The sequence below is a fragment of the Chiloscyllium punctatum genome, chromosome 13 (genome assembly GCF_047496795.1).
Source record: "Chiloscyllium punctatum isolate Juve2018m chromosome 13, sChiPun1.3, whole genome shotgun sequence".
Classification (NCBI taxonomy): domain Eukaryota; kingdom Metazoa; phylum Chordata; class Chondrichthyes; order Orectolobiformes; family Hemiscylliidae; genus Chiloscyllium; species Chiloscyllium punctatum.
Genome location: NC_092751.1, coordinates 33,608,486 through 33,628,350, shown reverse-complemented (window position 1 = coordinate 33,628,350; position 19,865 = coordinate 33,608,486). Strand labels below are relative to the sequence as shown.

Below are 19,865 nucleotides of genomic sequence, written 5' to 3'. Positions count from 1 at the left end.
ACTGACCTCCTTTAAGTTCCCCCTCCCATTTCCCTTACAATCATTTTCACATTGTTCAGTCTGTGCTGTTGCGCTCACTGTTGCTGGGTGAACGTGCCACAATCATACCATTGCGACCTTCTGACCAGTCAATCCATTTCGATACTGTGGTTTTGAGATCAATGGTCAAGTAACAGTTTTTAATGACATAGATCAGATATTATTGGAACTTCACGCTCAGGAAAAGAACACAGGGCAGCACTGAGGAAGAGAAACTTTTTTTCAAAAGACCTTTTTCTGTGGACTTCCACATCATTTATTTCACTTGCTCATTCGGGTCTATCTAGATTATTTTGTGCAGTTCTGCAATCACATTAGCATTGGAAATGATGCAGGGGTGAATTACCAGGATATTGGCTGGGTAGAAGAGTTTCTGTTATGAAGAGAGATTGGATAGACTGGATAGACTTAGAGCAGAAGAGATCGAGAGGAGACATGACTGAGATATACAAAATAATCAGTGATACGGATGGCGTAGACTGAAATAAAGGTTTCCCTATAATGGAGAGATTACTCACGGGGTAATAGATTTAAGAACAGAGGAGGAAAGATTTGAGTGAATGCGCAGACAAACGTTTTGAAACGGCGAGTGGTTGAAATCTGGAATTCAGTGCATGCAAAGTTTGGAGAGGCAGAAATCCTCATAACTTTCAGAAGTATTCAGATATGAATATTTGATGACAAGACATACAAGGCTGTCGGTCAAGTGATTTTAAAAAAAAGAGTTCAGATAGTTAATCGATTATTGATTTCCAGTACTAATACATAGGCTTCTTATTTGCATTGAGCTCGAGGGTAATACCACTGCCTGTCACCGCGTGAGATTGGGTTTAATTCACATCCGGGACGGGCGCTTACAGATTGGAAGGGCTAAGAGGCCAAAAACCCGCATCCTATTCCAAACTGATGTGACTGACTGTGTGGAATTTGCACGCTCCTTTTCTCTCTCTTCCGTGTGGGTTTCCTCTGGCTACTCCGATTCTTTGTTGGGTGTTTATTATAGGCCCCCCAATAGCAGCAGAGATGTGGAGAAACAGATTGGGAAACAGATTTTGGAAAGGTGCAGAAGCCACAGGGTCGTAGTCATGGGCGACTTCAACTTCCCAAATATTGATTGGAAGCTCTTTAGATCAAGTAGATTGGATGGGGCGGTGTTTGTGCAGTGTGTCCAGGAAGCTTTTCTAACGCAGTATGTAGATTGTCCAACCAGAGGGGAGGCCATATTGGATTTGGTACTCGGTAACGAACCGGGACAAGTGGTGGGCTTGTTAGTGGGTGAACATTTTGGTGATGGCGACCACAATTCTGTGACCTTCACCTTGGTTATGGAGAGAGATAGGTGCACACAACAAGGAAGTTTCTACAATTGGGGGAAGGGAAATTACGATGCTGTAAGACAGGATTTGAGGAGCATACGTTGGGAGCATAGGCTGTCAGGGAAGGATGTGGTGGAAATGTGGGACTTTTTCAAGGAGCAGATACGACGTGTCCTTGATATGTAAATACCTATCAGGCAGGAAAGAAATGGTCGTGTGAGGGAGCCTTGGTTGACGAGGGAGGTTGAATGTCTAGTAAAGAGGAAGAAGGAGGCTTACATAAGGTTGAGGAAACAAGGTTCAGACAGAGCAGTGGAGGGATACAGGATAGCCAGAAGGGACCTGAAGAAAGGGATTAGGAGAGCTAAGAGAGGGCATGAAAAATCCCTGGCGGATAGGATCAAGGATAACCCCAAGGCATTCTATGCGTATGTGAGAAACCTGAGAATGACGAGAACGAGGGTAGGTCCGATCAAGGACAGTGGTGGGAGACTGTGTATTGAGTCGGAAGAGATAGGAGAGGTCTTGAACAAGTACTTCTCTTCAGTATTTACGAACGAGAGGGACTGTATTGTTGAAGAGGAGAGTGTGAAACGGACTGATAAGCTAGAAGAGATATCTGTTAGGAAGGAAGATGTGTTGGACATTTTGAACAACTTGAGGATAGACAAGTCCCCCGGGCCTGACGGGATATATCCTAGGATTATGTGGGAAGCAAGAGAGGAAATTGCAGTACCGTCGGCAATGATCTTCTCGTCTTCACTGGCAACGGGGGTGGTACCAGGGGACTGGAGAGTAGCGAATGTTGTGCCCCTGTTCAAAAAAGGGAATAGGGATAACCCCGGGAATTACAGGCCAGTTAGTCTTACTTCTGTGGTAGGCAAAGTAATGGAAAGGGTACTGAGGGAAAGGATTTACGAGTATCTGGAACGGCACTGCTTGATTAGGGACAGCCAGCACGGATTTGTGAAGGGTAGGTCTTGCCTTACAAGTCTTATTGAATTCTTCGAGGAGGTGACCAAGCATGTGGATGAGGGTAGAGCAGTGGATGTAGTGTACATGGATTTTAGTAAGGCATTTGATAAGGTTCCCCATGGTAGGCTTATGCGGAAAGTCAGGAGGCATGGGATAGAGGGAAATTTGGCCAATTGGATAGAAAACCGGCGAACCGGTCGAAGTCAGAGAGTGGTAGTAGATGGTAAATATTCAGCATGGAGTCCAGTTACAAGTGGAGTTCCGCAGGGATCAGTTCTGGGTCCTCTGCTGTTTGTAATTTTTATTAATGACTTAGATGAGGGAGTCGAAGGGTGGGTCAGTAAATTTGCAGATGATACAAAGATAGGTGGAGTTGTGGACAGTGAGGAGGGCTGTTGTCGGCTGCAGAGGGACTTAGATATGATGCAGAGCTGGGCTGAGGAGTGGCAGATGGAGTTCAACCCTGCCAAGTGTGAAGTTGTCCATTTTGGAAGAACAAATAAGAATGCGGAATACAGGGTTAATGGTAGGGTTCTTGGTCAGGTGGAGGAACAGAGGGATCTTGGGGTCTATGTACATAGATCTTTGAAGGTTGCCACTCAGGTGGATAGAGTTTGTAAGAAGGCCTATGGAGTATTATCGTTCATTAGCAGAGGGATTGAATTCAAGAGTCGTGATGTGATGTTGCAGCTGTACAGGACTTTGGTTAGGCCACATTTGGAGTACTGTGTGCAGTTCTGGTCGCCTCACTTTAGGAAAGATGTGGAAGCTTTGGAGAGGGTGCAGAGAAGATTTACCAGGATGTTGCCTGGAATGGAGAGTAGGTCGTACGAGGATAGGTTGAGAGTTCTCGGCCTTTTCTCGTTGGAACGGCGAAGGATGAGGGGTGACTTGATAGAGGTTTATAAGATGATCAGAGGAATAGATAGAGTAGACAGTCAGAAACTTTTTCCCCGGATACAACAGAGTGTTACAAAGGGACATAAATTTAAGGTGAAGGGTGGAAGGTATAGGGGAGATGTCAGGGGTGGGTTCTTCACCCAGAGAGTGGTGGGGGCATGGAATGCCCTGCCCGTGGGAGTGGTAGAGTCAGATTCATTGGCGACCTTTAAGCGGCATTTGGATAGGTACATGGATGGGTGATTAATCTAGGATAGAAGTTCGGCACAACATCGTGGGCCGAAGGGCCTGTTCTGTGCTGTATTGTTCTATGTTCTATGTTCTATGTTCTTTCTCACTGTCCAAAGGTGTACACGTCAGGTAGATGGCAAACAAAAACTGAATAATTATAAAGTTATAATATGTATTTTCAAAGACAAAATCAAAGACAAAAGTAGGAATTGCAGCTCAGGGAAAACAGAATGACCATTTGAGGTCAACATTCCTTGGAACAGTTTTTGATTCGCAATGTTAACTCTGATTTCTCTCCACCGAGGCTGCCTGAACCGCTGAACTTTTGAACTCATTTCTATTTTTGTAGGTGGATCAACAATGCGGGGTTAGAAAGATCAGGTGGGGGAGTGTAAATCTCTTTGGCGGCACAGAGCAGACTCAATTGGCCAAATGGTTTCTGTCTGCATTGTGTCTAATTCCATTAACTCTGATTCTATAAGTTTTTGTCCGTTTTTTAGTCTTTGGTATTTCACATCTCCCCTGAAATGTGATTTGCAGAACAGGACAATCGACGTTTCGGGCAGAAGCCACAGCCAAACCGTTACCACCCGCTGCCTGGAAGAGGAACGCCTCATATTCTTGCTTGGGACCCTGCAACCATACGGGATAAATGTGGATTTCAAAAATCTTCTTCAATTCCCCTTCCCCCACATTATCACAGTCCGAAGCATCCAACTTAGCACCACCCTCCGGACCGATTAATTTTTTCCCCCTCTGAGTTATCACTTTCTCCCCCGCCTCCATCCAATTATCGCTTTCCCAGCTACCTTCCCCCCAACCCCAACTGCCGCCCGTTTATCTCTCTGCCCCCACCTATACGTCTCATTCCTGATGAAAGAATTATGCCAGAAGCGTCGGTTCTCCTGCTCCTCGGATGCTGCCTGACCTGCTGTAGTTTTCCAGCACGACAATCTCGTCATGGCGAAGATAAATTAGCTTAGCTCAGGCTCTTTATCTGAGAGAGGAGAAGAGTGAGTGAGGGAGGACTGAAGGTGTACAGTAATGGGATAGATACGTGGTATATGAATGAATTTCTATGGCAAGTGTTTACAACCATAGATCTATGTTAAACGCAAGGGGGAGGATAATCAGAGGAGATATAGGAAGAACATTTTCATTTGTATAATTGGAACTCACTGTTTGAACGTGTGGTAAAGCTATGAGTAATCAAAACACTTCAGGAGTATTTAGCCGAATACTTGAGAAGCTGGAGCACACATGGATAAGGACCAGGTCCTGGAAAGTGGGGCGAAGACAAACAGATATCTGATCAAAGATCCGAACACTGTCCGGCAAATACCGAGCATGAAAGCATGGGAAGGGTAAAAGCATGGATACTACTGTCGATCTGTTACAAGGGGTCTGTGGAATGCTACACGAGTCAAAAGGTCACTGTGGCAGGATGGGGCCACTGTGGCTTGATGGGATAAGCAGAGTGGAATGCTCCTCCACCAATTGGCAGAGTCAGACTGGGGCTGAACGGTTACTGTGACAGGCTGAGATCATAGCAATTAGTACCGTCAGCCTTGCCAGCTAAATATCATCATTGCAGTTTGGGACAAGTCGTCACAATAAATATTTAGGGCTTGACTTTAAATATTTAATTGATAGTAGAGTTAGCCTGCTTGAAACCCTTTTGGCAGAAAAAAGACATCAAATATCTGATCAGTTTGGGACAGGAAAACATTGTGGTAGATGGGGTAGCTAAAAATCTAATCATAACATGTTATTCTGGGCTGTAAGATCATTGCAACAGAGCTGGCAGTAAAATACATAATCGTGACAATAGAAAAACCCTGTTGGCAGAAGTAGAGCGATAATGGTTTATTGTATACCTGGAGTGAAATAATTCTGACGAACACAGTTGGGCATCCTGGTAAGCTAATAGAAATATAATTAAAGAAAGGGTATAAAGAGCCACGGACCCTGAGTTTCGGGGTCGTTCAAGAATTTGCTTTCTGAGTGTCATGGCTTTTTGTCTGCTAATAAAAGATCTACTCCTTGAAGAACTCCCCGCATCTCCTGGAGATTTATTATATTTTCTCCACGACAACCACAACTTTGGGTACTGTAAAATTGTGGCTAGCGCGGCTCGGTGGTGCAATGAAAAGCGCGTTAGATTTCTACAGCAATGTTAACATTGTTATACAATGTTTGTTGTTTTGACGTCCACCAGAATCGGAGTTCAGATTTCAGCTGAATCAATTAGTATTCTGCTGATTCATCGTTAGTTCCCGTCGTCTGGAGTTCTGGAAATTGCTGTTTACCACAGAAAATTCCTTACTCCCTTGTTGGTGAGTTTTGACGGAATCATATCATTTGAAGCATGATCAGACCAGAATCAACTGCTAACCCAGGAAACCTACAAACGTCGTGCAGAAACCCACTGTCTCTCAACGCATTCCCCTCCAATTGCACAGGCATTATCGATTGCTTAAAAGTCTTTTTCCCTTTGGGCGACAGGCTGTTGTGGATGGACCGGGGAAAGATATTGATGTATTTGGTCAGTCATGACAATGTCAAATGGCGGCGTAGGACCGGTGTTTGGAATAGCGTCCTCCTGTTGCTCTCTGTCACTGCTGTTTCTGACAGAGGGTTTTCAACAATAACATATTGAAATGTGAATCTACACCACGGAGTATCAAGGTCCTCCCATTTACCCAACCGCTCTCACAGCCAGAATGGAGAGCTCCTATTGCAGCCTTAGTTCAGACAATCGAGGATTCACCCAAGCGCTCTGTCAGACTGCATGCTCCTTCTCACAGGTTTCCAACTGGACACATGGAGCAAGCAAACGTAGGCATTCGGGGACAGATTACCCCTCTGATTTGCTGCAGTTCTGGGCACGAAGACGTACATGAATTTCTGACATTCTGAGTCTTACTGTGCATTCTTCCTACTTTATAATTTAAACTGGAATTGAATTTATTCTTGTATCACATTCTTACATCTTCAGTATTCATGGAAACCGTGCAACGTGTTCATGGATGTAGGAGTGGTGAAGATTATTGATAAATGCAGTATGTTTCATGTGACTAGTGTGAACTTTCAGAAGGAAGTTGCAAAGTTTTATTGATTCGAATTGGAGCCGATCGAAGGAAAATCCTGGCGTCAGCAGCAAAGTATCATTTTCTGTTAAAAACGCAAGAATCAAAGGAAACCCATTTTTCAATGAAGTCTAATTTGCATATTTTTATATGTCCCCTTCCTGAGCCTGATGCTTCAATAATCGCAAGTCCATGTCAGTTTCGTCTCGTCTGCGTTAGGTTTAAATTCAGAACCACAGCAGAAGTAGAGCAGTTGAGTTAAAATTCCTCAAGTATGAGTAGGACATGTGACCAGCTTGCTGTCTGCGGCTTCAGTCGCGTAATTGTTTAGCGCCTGCTACTTAAAGGTGCGTAAAATGCCACGGTGGTAAGTTCAATGCTTATCTAAAGATGCTGTTACTGACATTGACAAGGGATTATTAGCGCATCAAACTAAAACGCAGTTGAAATCAATGTTGAGTAAAGTAGCATTTATTTGAAAACTCCAGTTTCAAATTTGTGTCAATTATTATCTGAAAAGCTGGAAATATTCCCCTGATGAATATCCATCTGTGGATAGGGAAACAGAGGTGAAATAAAGTTTAATGACCTTTCTCAAATCGCTCACCTTGCACTGGATTGCATTCTAGGAAAGTCTGGTTAACTCATTTCATATCATTCTATTTCCTGCAAACATGCTCAGCTCATTATGCTTTCGGAAGTATTAGATTTATCTCTTTGGGGAGTTTGAATGTTGACCGTAAATCTGGCAAAGGCATAACAAATAGTCTTGCTGTTGGGAGGAGCAGAGGGTGCAAACTGGGATAAGGTCGAGTTTTGTCACAGGATTTTTCAAGCGGAGATCAGTGAGTATTAAATGGACTCATTCTCCTTTCGAGTGATTGTGACCAAATGTTCAAGGCAACAGATGGCAATGATAATGATGTTTTACATCTATAGGCCAAATCTTACTCACTAGAGGCACCATAATATTACAGATCAGGAGAGCGGGGTAGATGAAGATCCTTATGCAAACCTGAGACAGTGAGAGAATGCTGTTGGTCTCACTTTTCTCAAAACGAGTTAGTCAGCGGACTGAGCTAAGCGACTTCCATCCAATGCAGAGCTAAACCAAAACAGTTCAGTGTATTTACAATATATAATATTTCATGTAGAATAAGCTGCAACACCTATCAACACCAGCAGCTCTTCTTATACGTAGCATTTTCAGATGCAGGTATTATGCAATTTTTTTCCGATCAACGTTATCCACTTCGAGAGTGTGTCCCTATTGCCTCGCCATCCAGACAGCCCAGAATCTCTATCGCTGTTAAATTCAGTCCCTGTGTGTCTGCACACGACCTTTGAAATATAATGGAATCAGCTCCTAAAATGATTTTATTTCTGAAAATTCATCTCCGATTTCAATAATTCTCAGAATAAAAAAAATCTGCTCCAAACTTCTTCATCATTCCCCGTTGGTTTTGAAGTTCGCCTAAACGAAGGAATTTCCCTCAGCTTTATTCCTACCAACGTCACATTAGCTGGATAACCTCCCTTCAGACACTGCTAAGTCTTTCCTGATTTCTCCCGCAAGATTCTTTATCTATCTCACCGTCCCATTAAATCTGCTCTTTCCTTTTCTAGTGGTGTTATCTCAAAGCAAGCTTCATGTCTGTCCTTTCTATCGACTTTGTATCAAGTGAACTCTGACCGTGTCATTCCTAACGTCTTTATATTCCATTAAACTCTACCGTGTCTTTCACCATGCCTTTATATCCCAGTAAACTTCATCCTGAGAAAGGATGCTGGGTCCAATTCAACGCATGAAAACTCACCACTAAGCTGTGCAATCTTATTACCGACACAGGAAAGGTGGAAACAATTTTAATTACAGCTGAATCGATTGGTTGCAGCAGCAGCGGGTCAAATCCCTGTCACATACGTGACTGTTGTTCTTATGTTTATTTTTTCTCGATGTGTGCTGAAGTAACACAGTGAGGGATCGATTACTGTTTCAGACATACATGTAGGGGCGTATTAAATACTGAAGTTGTGAGAATCGAGCAGTTTTTATTACATAGCCCATTCACTGTTCTAATCTCAAGCTCAGGAATTTGACAGAGAACGAATTTGAGCGAAAATTGAGCCGGGGCGTTTACCCCATGACGTAACACGAGTTTCTGCGGTTGCTTTGTTGTTCACCTCATTTGTGTGTTTTGCATCATTGAGGATTTTGAAGTTGTCCCCTCGATAGAAAAGGCTCGTGCTTTTGCAACATTGTACAAAAGATGCAGTACAATAACAGCCGATGCTAATTCTGTCTACTTATCCAGATATTGACCCCTGGAAACAGCACTGTGCACTCTCCTCGAGTCTGTAAAACAGCTTTCTCACATATATTGTTATATTCTCGCTCTCATGGCACTTTTCATTCCATCGGCTTCTGTTTTTCACGGAATCCGATTCAATCGATCTTGTCATGTGTCATTTCTTTCCATGTGGTCAGCTCTTGTGAACAGAATATCACAGTGGGAGTGCCCTGATCCCATAACCCAGAAGTCAGACCATACTCAGGGAACCGTATTCTGCTCTTGATCATTTCATGAACACCAGGGAGAAATATCTATGCTCTTCAAAATTTAATCACCTGTTTTAAGAAGCAAGATAAACAGTTCCTGCTTCTGCTTTTGTTGCCACACGGACCAAGAGTGTAAATGCTGGAACCAGTCGAGACTGTCCGCTCTCCCACATCCAATTTATCCCCAGGTTGTGTCAAGATGATGGTCTGAATTGCTTCCTTCTCTTCCCTGTCACTCTAGGATGATGTGAGCTGTGAAATCTTTGATTTGAACTGGAGGCAACGTGGAAAAATGTATACACAGCAGGTGCGTGAGCGATTGGACTCGCTGCAGTAACATCCCATGCTGATTCAGACAGCAGAAGCCTCCCTGTGACTTCGAGAAGCACAGACACTGTTCCTGAATAATGGGGAGAGATTCACTCTTTCCTCGCAGTTCTACATTTTCTAGCTCTCTCAGGTGGCATTATTTGGACAATGGTTCCAAAAAGAAGATGATTTCTTGTGCATGCACGATCTCCCTTTTCTACACCTTTCCAGAATTCCCATGCTTCCCACTCCCGCCAGACCCCAACCCCGCTCCACAAACCCGTGTTTGATAGGGAGCTGAAGACCGCGTTCAAACTGCTCTCCACCAACACTGCGTGACAATGGAGGATGAGTTCGTCCAGTTATCAATGAAGACCGCCCTGTTCCGGGAAAGCAGCTAGCACAGCCTCCTGGGAGAAGCGAGTCAGAATGGAAAGGAGCTGTTATTAAAACTCTGTGCTTCTTTCTCTCCGAAACAGCAGAAATAGCCTTAGTTAAACAACAAACTCACCTGATTTCTGGGTACCACGTCTGGCGCCGTTCTGGCTCGTTTATCTCGGGTGTGATATTGCCTCAGACAGGTGACATATGTGCAAGAGCTCTCGCGTTCACTTTGTGGATGACACTTGGAATTTTGCACACTACTTCATTTTTGACTGTGAAGAATTGATTTCGATGAGATCGGTTTCAGATAAAGATTCCAAAGCTTGAAAACATACACAAGCAAGTTCAAGAACCGCTTCTTCTCGGCCGGTGCTGCTCTGAGAAATGGATTGTCGAACTTGAAATAATGCTGATCTTGCCAATGTGGATTTTGCTGAGCGCACGTCCGATACGGAGTAACCTGAATTCCTAAGTCTGCCCAAATTATGGTTTCCTCACGCTGTGATCTGCATGTCCTTGATGACTATGATCCGACTTTACCATCGCAAACAACGCTTTCCACTGTACTTAGGTCCATGTGACAATCAATCAATCAAAACACAGTCATTTCCTCATTGCGTGGGGCCAGCAGAGCGAAGGTGGGCTGCATGTCCTCAGTCTGCAGTGTGGCACATTTTGTGATTCTGATTGAAATTGCAAATAAAACAGCAGAATTGGGCAAGTTACACGGTGGTTATATTGACACAGCCGGGACACATCTGTGCCACAGTGTATCACACAATAACAGTGAAGATATTTTAACGTCATCCTCGTAGGTACATGCTACAAAAACCTGAAGACTACGGGAAACCGCTGTGGTCAGCGATAACAGAGCGGAGAGAGGGATCGTGGTGGGCGCATAATCCAGAAATTAATGAATGAAAAGCATCCTCTGCTCGATGACTATTCCAGCTTTCAGTGTGTGTACTACCACTGCCAGTGTTTCGCTATAACAGTGCTCCGTTCTTCGCATTACATATTGATGAGCCATATGCGTCCTGTCACTCAATGGCATCTGAAAGAGATACACCCGCCACATTTATACATTTGAGGAAACACACGTTTGAAGTTATGGAAGATTTTTTTTGCTGTTCTCTGTCGGTCTGTTATAACCTGATTCGCAAAGTCACTTGACTGAGTTGGGAATACACTGGCGAAGTTGAGAGAAATCAGTTGTGGTGTGGACCGTGCCCCTGACTCCTTGCAGTTATTCCCCACGCTGTGTCACACAGCAGGGTGCTCTGGTGAAATGAACAGACGTGAATGACATGTGGTTCAGTCTGTCGGAGACAGCATTTCGAGTCAGATACAGTACCTTATTATTAGGACAAGCAGCACTGATGATGAATAACCTCAGAGAGAAGCAAGCGATAGAGATTTGCCATGGACTCGATGGGCTGAACGGCTTCTGTCGGTACGTGAATGACGTCACACATCTCAGCCATCCCTCTCCCTGTCTCTGTGACAGAGGCGCTGAGGGTGAAATAATGGCTCATTTTTAATCCTCCCTTCCACTTTGGACTGCCTGCAGCCCCGCAGCTCCTGGCTGTGGGGATGGTTCTCAGTGAGTGAGAGTTTCATTCGGAGTCGCTTCATCTGGGACAGTTGGGACTCATACGTTAACTGATGCCCGATTGCAGCAAAGAAACCGACGGCTCTGAAACAAAAGCCTTTCCGCTGGATTGTTCTGTGAAGATTGATTCTGAACATCAAATGGGCAGCACAAAAATGCACTGATTTGAACTTTACTGAAGTTGCTAATTTCCAGCGGCGCTCGTGTAGCTGGCTGTGCCCGTGAGAGGAAGCTTCCGAGCATATCCGGACTTACATCATCTCATAATGCCTGAAAGTGGAGGGAAATGGCTGAATACTCTGCCAATAGAGACAGCTCAGTCCCCGAGGATGGGATAAACAGCACCGTCCCGCGTGGGGACATTCTGCAGATCAGACACAGTCCACTTTATCATTCAGATCATACCAGAGTGAGAGCGCTCGAGAAGGCCAATCGGTCACTCGTACCTGTGCCAACTCGGAAGTTGCAAAAGATTGGTGAAAGCGGAAAGTGGATTTGTTCACGTTTCAAGTGTTTCCGTGAAGCAGGAAGCAGAAGAAGACACACAGTGAAGCGATTGAGATCTGACTACAGGAGCAGCAAAGAAGTTGTACAGCGCAGAGGAGAGCTTTGAAGTATTGAATTCTGGTTGATAGGATGATCATGCTTTCACTAGGCCACGCTGCTACAGAAGAAACTATGTCAGTGTCTCTCAACATTGTGATGTCAAGGCAAAATCGCCGTTAGACTGCAGCAAATTCCTTTTTCCAATGTGAGGGCAGTCCATTTGTAAAGGTTTAGCTTATATATCGAATAAATTCACATTTCTAATTCCACTGCACCTCAGTGTGTTGTACTGTCTCTTTTCCACTTTACCTGTCATTGTGCCTGCACTGAAGTTGATTTTCTCCTGCTGCGAGTCTTTTACAGTCTGGGTGAGGTGCGGCAGTTGTACCGACCCATCTTCTGACAGAATTTTTCACTTCACTTCAGCCCGCCCTAACTTCGCTATCTGATACCATTCCCGTTGTTTAGATGTTAAGCGCTCATCTCAGATCCAGCCTGCCCTCACCCAAAATAAATGGAAAACTCAGTCACACTGTGATCACTGCAATCGAGGGATGTATTCACTCTAAGGTCATTGATAATTCCAAGGATAAAGTTAGGACTGCAGATGCTGGAGATGGTAGAGTGATATTGGAAAAGCACAGCGGATCAGTCAGCATTCGAGGAGCAGGAGAATTCAGGTTTTAGGCCTAAGCCCTTCATCTGGAATAAAGCTTGTGAGTCGGTGCTGAGAGATAAATGGAAATGGTGTGGGGTTAAGGGGAAATAGATGGATGAATAGGAGGGAGAAGAAAATAGGTCAGAAATAGCAGTGATGGAATGGGTCGAGAGGGCGTTGGCGAGTTGAAGGCTTGTGCTTGGGGGACGGGAAATGTGGTAACTCTTAAAATTCACATTTACCCCGTGTGGTGTTAGGTCCCAAGCTGGAATGGGTGGCATCCCTCCTCCAGGCGTTGTGTGGTAACGGTTTGGCAGTGAAGGAGGTCCAGGACCTGTATGTCTTTGATGGGGTAGGAGGGGGAGTTGAAGTGGTCAGCCACGGGACGGTGAAGTTAGTGGGTGCGGGTATCCCAGAGATATTCTCTGAAATGACCTGCAAGAAGATGTCCTGTCTCCCTGATGTAGAGGAGACCACACTAGGCGCAACGGATTCAGTAGATGACATTGGTAGCTGTACAGGTGAATTTCTAATGGATGTGGAATGATCAATTTGGGCCTTGGCTGAGGTGAGGGGAGTGGTGTGGGTGCTTGTTTCACCCTTCCTTTGGTGGCAGTGAAAGGTGCCAGGAGAGGGTTATGGGCTGGTGGGGGGATGTGTGGACCTGAAGAGGAGGTCATGGAGGGAATGGTCTTTACAGAATGTTGGCAGTGCTGGGCAGCGAAATATATCTCTGGTGATGGAGTCTGATTGGAGGTGGCATCAGTGGCAAAATATGATGCGTTTATGCGGAGTTTGATGGGGTGTAAGTTGAGCATCAGGTGCTTCTGTCTTTGTTGCGTTGAGAGAGGTGGCTTCAAGGGTGTTGTTGTGTGAAATGGAGGTGATGAACTCGAGGGCGCTGTCAACCACGTGGGAAAGCAATTTGTGATCGTGGAAGAAGGAGACCAACTGGCTCTTTCTGAGGTGTAATTGGTCATCCTGGGAAGAGATGCGCTGGAGGTGGAGGAATTGGGAATAAAGAATGGCGTTCTTACACGAGATAGGGTTGGAGGAGATGTAGTCTAGATACCTGTGGGAGTCGGTGGGCTTGTAGTACATGTCTGTAATTAGTCAGTCGCCAGAGTCGGTGATGGAGAGATCCAGGAAGGTGAGGGAAGTAGCCAAGATGATCTGGATAAATTTGAGGTCGGAGTGGAAGGTGTTGGCAAAGTTGGTGAGCTATTCAACCTCCTCGTTGGAGCACTAAGTGGCCCCAAACATTCATCAATGTAGCTGAGGAACAGGTGGAGGATGGTACCTGTGTAATCGCGAAAGATGGACAGTTCCGTGTATCTGACAAACAGACAGGCATAGCTAGGTCCTATGCGGGTGCCCATGGCTACCAGATTCGATGGAGGGAGTGGGAGAATTGGAAAGAGAAGTTGTTGATTGTGAGGACCAGTTCAGCCAGGGGGATGAGGATGTCGGTGGAAAGGTACTGGTTGGGATGGTGTGAGAATAAGAAAAGGAAGGCTTCCAGAATTCTGACATGACATATGGATTTTTATAGGGACTGGATGTCCATGGTGAAGGTGACGCGTTGGGGGCCAGGGAAACGAAATCCTTGGAGGAGGTGAAGTGCATAGGTGTGTCACGAATGTAAGTGGGCATTTCCTGAACTAGGGAGAGAGGATTGTGGAGAGGTAGGAAGAGATGATTCGGATGGGACAGGCTCAGGATGAGACAATAGGTCGACTGGGGCAGTCAGGTTTGTGAATCTTAGGAAGAAGGTAGTATCGGGGAGTGCGCGGTTCACGGACAATGAGGTTGAAGGTTGTGGATGGGAGATGCCCAAAGGTGATGAGATTGTGGATGGTCTGGGAAAATGATGGTTTGGTGAGGGGAGGAGAGTTTGTGATCGTGGTCTGTAGGAGGAGGTGTCTGCGAGTTGGCACCTGGCTTCAGCTTTGTTCCTCTGCCCGACTCACAAGCCTAATTCCTAATGAATGGCTTATGCCTAAATCGTCCATTCTCCTGCTCCTCAGATGTTGCCTGACCTGCTGTCCTTTTCCAGTACAACACTCTCCACTCATTCATTATTACTGTCTCATTTCACACTACCAGGTCCATGCTGTCTGTTTGATTCTAATGAGCACTGTTCTCATGAACTGCGACAAAATCTGCCAATCTGAAACAAAAACAGAAATTGCTGGAAAATCACAGGTGTGCTGGCAGCATCTCTGCAGATGAATCACAGTTAACGTTTCACATCCATTGGGTCAGTCTCTCCACAGATGCTGCCAGACGTCCTGAAATATTTCAGAAACGACTGTTTTTGTCTGATTTTCAACATCAGCAATTTTTTCATTTTTGTTTTCTTATTTTCTGCCAATATGATTTGGCTAAAGATTACGTTAAATGTTTTAAATATGACTGATGGAATGGCCAGGTTCCACCAGCCGGCTCCTTTTATTTGGTTCACGTGACCAATGCCTTTCCACTCGGTCACCGCGCCCTACAGCTGCACTGCACATAAATTGACAAAATTGTGGCATTCTCTCGGATTGGCAATCAGGAGCGAGATTGATTGAAATTTTTGAAAACTTAAGATAAACTGATAAAATACGGGATATAAAACGGGAAACTGAAAGGGAAAGAGAGAACAGCGCATGATAATTTTTTCACAAAACTGAAATGTAATGGCTCAAGATGCAGAAAGTGCTTCCATCCACAGACATACCACAATATGGAATGGAATGTTTGGGACAATCAATGCAAGCAGATTGCAAAATCTTCGTTTTCAAGTCTTGCTGCAACTGTGTTGGTTATAATGAACGCACACATGGGTTTCAGTGCTGTAATGATCTCCTAAAATGGAAAAGGAAATCCTTGCCTTCGAGGATATGTGGGGAATGTTCACTGATTCATCCCGGTAATGGCAGGACTGTCCTCTGGAAGCGTATGAGTAGAATCTTTCAATGTTCCAGGGAGTTTCGAATGAGTGGTGAAGGGAATGTCTCCATTCACAAATCAATCATTCAATAGAATTCAATACAGGGACCCATGAAATTATGAACAAATTGAACAAGAACACGGAATACGATACACAATAGGTACGACCATTACTATATGAAAACTGTTGATTTCAGATCCACGGTGGCCTTTGGTGATGGCATTTCCTGCCCAGAACCAGTCTGCACAGGAATGACGGGAGACACACTATGAAGGATTTGAACTTCAGTCGCCTTTTAGAAATAGCTGGGACTGACTCAGGACACGGGGATTGAGAGATGTTGTCCTTACAAACCTTTCAGACATTCCGTGGAAGAATAAAGGAAGTGATAGATAATTTTCGTCTCCATGGAGACGATGTTCATGAACTGGATAGATAGTAATTTACCTTATTGGAGTTTATAAATAGAGGCGTCATATTTAAAAAGCAAAAATTTCATAGTGTAACGGTAAAATCGTTTGATCACACTCAGTGGGAACATTGTGTGTAATCCTTGTCCTCATTCTCCACCAAAAACATGTGAAGAAGTTAGAAAGAGCACAGACACTGTTTCCTGGATAGCAAGATAGCAGAAAGCCAAGTGACGTTGTTCACTGAGACATAAAAATATCAGAAAGGATACAAGCGGGATGATAGAAAGAATGAAGGGGTTTATTCACGAGATTTGGAAATGCTGGAGCAGAAACACGCAAGTTGATGTAAACAAATGAGATTTTCACATAACGCGAGGTTTGAATGAGTAAATTGGGGAAATTCCCTCTTTCCAGTCAATCAATAACTTTCGTTCGAGCTTGAAAACCATTCGTGAATGATTAAGAAAAGTTTGGATGAGAGTGTCTTCCACTCAATAGAGTTATTAAAATCGTGAACGACTTTCCAAAAATAAAACGTAGAAGCTGACTTCAGAGTGTTTTAAAAGATACACGAACAAACGTACAAGGAGAGAATTTACCATTGAGTGAAAGTCAGGGTGGTTGCGTAGCAATTTCGAATTTGGTTGACTTCAGACACAAAGACATTTCATGAACCCGTACAACTGAATAAGACTCAGTGTAACATGTTCATGGATTGGTAAGTTGTGGCGTATTATTCAAGGTGAAACTCTGTAAATGGAGCTGATGTCATAAAATAATGGCAGACGGAAGTGATATCCTAATGAGTAGAAATTGAATCGTCACTTGGAGACGCAACACCTACGTTAAAGACTTGACCACATTCACATGATGTTATTTATATTTCGTACATTCTTAACTCCACCCAAGAAATCCACCAAGAAGACTCTGTCCTTTTGTATTGTTAACCCTCTGTACTTCTCTGCAGCATGCCACTGAAGATAAAATATGCTCAGACCAAAATTCAGTTCAATACAAAATTCAAACGGTCCTATGTGATTTCTGTTTTTATTATTGCAATAACCTTTGTGAGTTTGTAACAAACTGTGTAACATGAAACCAGTTCAACATCTATTTTCCCGGAATTTAACGCAGTGCACATGGGAAACGTTATCCATCTGCTGAAAAATCACCTTCGGCTCTCTCTCCACATACGTCTCTTCACGTTTTAGATATTTTCAGTATGTTTGTAGATCAAGGAGTCATTATCCAGAAAAGGTTGTTTCTCAATCCACAAACACGGGTATTTTCTCATAAACTTAGCTTTGCTCAATATCACCTTCTGTCCGTACTCCTCAACACAACGACAAATTGAAGCTGCTCCATGTGAGGGTCAAAATTCAAACTTCGGCACAGCACAGCCCACTATACTGAAACAGAGATACTGTGCACTGGTCACCTTCAGCACAGGAGCAACACATTAATGCTGACCTCAACAATCCTGGTTTTACCTTAACGTTTGGGAAACCGAGTTTCTCTGATTCCATGGCTAGTAACGGGGATTATATGATCATCTTCACCAGTGGTTCTGTCCCCGAGTGAGGAAAGTGGTGTGGTACGCATTGTAAAGATGTCAATTGATGAAATATACAATTCCATCTTTTGCCTTCACGAACTCATGAGCTTTTTATTTTGGTTTGCATGTGTAGAAATCTTAAAATCTTCATCTTGAACGGACTCAATGACAGATCTCCATTGTGTCTCTGGCATCAATTTTCAAAGTGTAAACCCCCTCTGAATCCTTCCACCGCAGTCCGCTGTTTGGGAAGTGTTCCTGTTGTGGGAAATGCACTTCCCCGTGCGTCACGTGCTGCTCCCATCATGCGCTGTGGCACTACACTCATTTTCCTTCTGACACTTGCTCACTGTGTTGCTGTGATCATACAGTGACTTGGTGTCGCGCGGCTCAGGAAATTGATACAGATCAAGGTTTTTGCATTGTTGAATTCAGTTGTCAGTTTAGCCATATTTTGGATTTTGAAATTGTCTGTTCTGTACACAAGTGGGTGTCAAAAACATCTGAGCGGAAATTAGGTCATCCGAATAATGACATTGGGCACTATGCACTCTCCTCCAGTCTGTTACATATTCATTTCCTCATTTTTGTTCAGATCACTGTGTGCATAGTGTGGCAGTGGGAGTGCACTTGGCCCACAACCCAGGGGTCAGACCATCATCTTGGAACCGTACTGTGTTATTTCTCATTTCACCAACACCAGGGAGAAATGTCTGCTGCTCTGCATAATTTATGCATTTCAATTATTGATAAGGTCATAGCCTACACTATGTCTGTGACGATGTGGCTGAGAGGTTAAGGCGATGGACTGCTAATCCATTGTGTTCTGCACGCGTGGGTTCGAATCCCACTCTCGTCGCTGTCATCAATGGCTTTCAATGGTGCTGTTTTCAGATGATTGAAACTGGAACTCCAATTGACAGTTTGTATGCATTGACCCGATTGCAAAATCTCAAAGAATAGTTGGTGCCTTTTAACTAAACTGCATTGAAATGGAGGTTGCTTTGGGATAATGAAAAGAAACGCGATTTTCTTTTTCATGTCAGTGCTGTGAACGTTTTTTCGTATGAAAGACATCCAGGAAAATCAAATACCGAGAGCTGCGAAGTGCATGTTCATGCAAAGGGATTCTTAATGAATGTTTTGTCAGATGAAATATGAAGGACGTTGAGGAGAAGTAATTCATCCTGGTGAGAAGAGCACAGCGAGACAGCACAAAATAATGGAGATATTTCAAAAGGGGCAGGGCGTGGGTTTAGGGGCACTGAGAACTGGCTGTACATGCACAGTGGAGAATTGCCGATGTGGGTGCCGTGCATGGGCACGGAAAGACTTACACATTGGTCTCGCCCTCGCCCCTTGCTCTCGCCATTGATGAATGCTGGACATAAGGCACAGATAAACACAAGATGTGGGAAACAAGCTCCCTCTCGTTATGCACACACTGGATGCATCACATTGAACCATGAACAACTGGAGAAATCAGAATGTTACCTGTAGGGAGTGAAACTAAACCGTGGATCAATAACCGCAGATTCATGCAACATAAACATGAAAAATGATTTAAAATGTAGGGTGTAGGTTTGCTCGCTGAGCTGTAGCTTTGATATTCAGACGTTTCATTACTTGGCGAGGTAACATCAAGATCAGTGGCGACCTCCAAGTGAAGTGAAGCTGTCGTCTCCTGCTTTCTGTTTATATCTTTCTCCTCGATGGGGTTCCTGGGGTTTGTGGTGATGTCATTTCCTGTTCGTCTTCTGAGGGGTTGACAGATAGCATGTAGATCTATGTATTTATTTATGGCATTGTGGTTGGAGTGCCAGGCCTCTAGGAATTCTATGGGGTGTCTTTGCTTAGCCTGTCCCAGGATAGATGTGTTGTCCCAGTCGAAATGCTGGTATTTTTAATCCGTGTGTAGGGCTACGAGGGAGAGAAGGCCGTGTCTTTTTGTGGCCAGCTGGTGTTCATATATCCTGGTGGCTAACTTTCTTCCTGTTGTCTTACGTAGTGTTTGTGGCAGTCCTTGCATGGAATTTTGTAGATGACGTTGTTTTTGTCCATGGGTTGTACTGGGTCTTTTAAGTATGTTAGTTTTTGTTTGAGTCTTGGTCGGTTTGTGTGCTACTGAGATTCCGAGGGATCTTAGTAGTCTGGCTGTCATTTCTGAATCTTCTTTGATGTATGGTAAGGTGGTTAGGGTTTCTGGCTGTGTTTGGTCTGCTTGTCGTGGTTTGTTCTTGAGGAATCTGCGCACTGTATTTTTTGAGTATCTGTTCTTCTCGAATACGTTGTATAGGTGGTTCGCCTGTGTCTTCAGAAGTTCGTCTGTGCTGCAGTGTGTGG

General features: G+C 44.2%; 1 non-coding gene across 1 annotated transcript; it reads left to right on the top strand.

Annotated features, from left to right (window-relative positions):
- Window positions 1-18,299: 18,299 nt before the first annotated feature.
- trnas-gcu (transfer RNA serine (anticodon GCU)) lies at window positions 18,300-18,381 on the top strand. Its single transcript has one exon. It is a non-coding gene; the product is annotated as a tRNA-Ser (tRNA).
- The last annotated feature ends 1,484 nt before the right edge of the window (window positions 18,382-19,865 follow it).